The 907-nt window shown below is 33.6% G+C and overlaps 1 protein-coding gene across 1 annotated transcript in view; it reads right to left on the reverse strand.

Annotated features, from left to right (window-relative positions):
* LOC115211998 (extracellular serine/threonine protein kinase FAM20C-like) overlaps positions 1-42 on the reverse strand; it is a 44,635-nt gene extending 44,593 nt beyond the window's left edge. Inside the window, exon 1 of the mRNA XM_029780782.2 lies at positions 1-42. This exon is cut by the window's left edge and continues 22 nt beyond it. The gene's annotated coding sequence lies outside the window, so the exon portion shown is untranslated.
* Between the last annotated feature and the right edge of the window lie 865 nt (positions 43-907).

Below are 907 nucleotides of genomic sequence, written 5' to 3' on the forward strand. Positions count from 1 at the left end.
TCAATGCAAAATTTACAAGCGCAAGAAAATCTAATCTATTAGATTACAAAATCAAAAGCAAGGAATATAGACGTGGCTATATATATATATATGTACATATATGAATAAGCTTAACTATACATTCTTCTTTCTCTGTACTCTCTCTTCCGTCCCACCTCAATCTTCGTGTTTATACGTATTATGTATATGTATTTATCTATCTTCCCTAACTGTCACTTATCTATCTATAAATCTTCCTAACATTTATCAAAAAGAATGAACGTGACTGTCTCAGCGTCTCCGAAGATCGACGACAGAACAACGGTGACTGGTTTGGTGACGTTAATTCGAGAAACTATAAAAATAAAATGGATGCTCGAGGCAGCCATAGTGAAACATCAAAACGTGACAAGAAAGTATGTGTAATATAGAGAGGCGGACAAACGAACTAATACACGCACGCACGCACGCACGCAAGCACACATAGACACACAGACACTCATGCTCACAAATAATATATGTAGGTGTATGTATGCATACATACACGTGTATGTGTGTATGTATATACATATATATTTTATATAGACGTATATATACATACATGTATATATATATATATATCTATATATATATATAGATATATATATATATATATATACATATATAACACATACATACATACACACACAACATACCCATATATATATATATTATATATATATATATATTATATATATATATTATATATATATATATATATATATGTAGGCGCAGGAGTGGCTGGGTGGTAAAAAAGCTTGCTCCCAACCACATGGTTCCGGGTTCAGTCCCACTGCGTGGCACCTTGGACATCTTCTACTATAGCCTCGGACTGACCAGAGCTTGTGAGTGGATTTGGTAGATGGAAACTGGAAGAAGCCTGTCGTAT

This window comes from Octopus sinensis, linkage group LG5, assembly GCF_006345805.1.
Source record: "Octopus sinensis linkage group LG5, ASM634580v1, whole genome shotgun sequence".
Taxonomy (NCBI): Eukaryota; Metazoa; Mollusca; class Cephalopoda; order Octopoda; family Octopodidae; genus Octopus; species Octopus sinensis.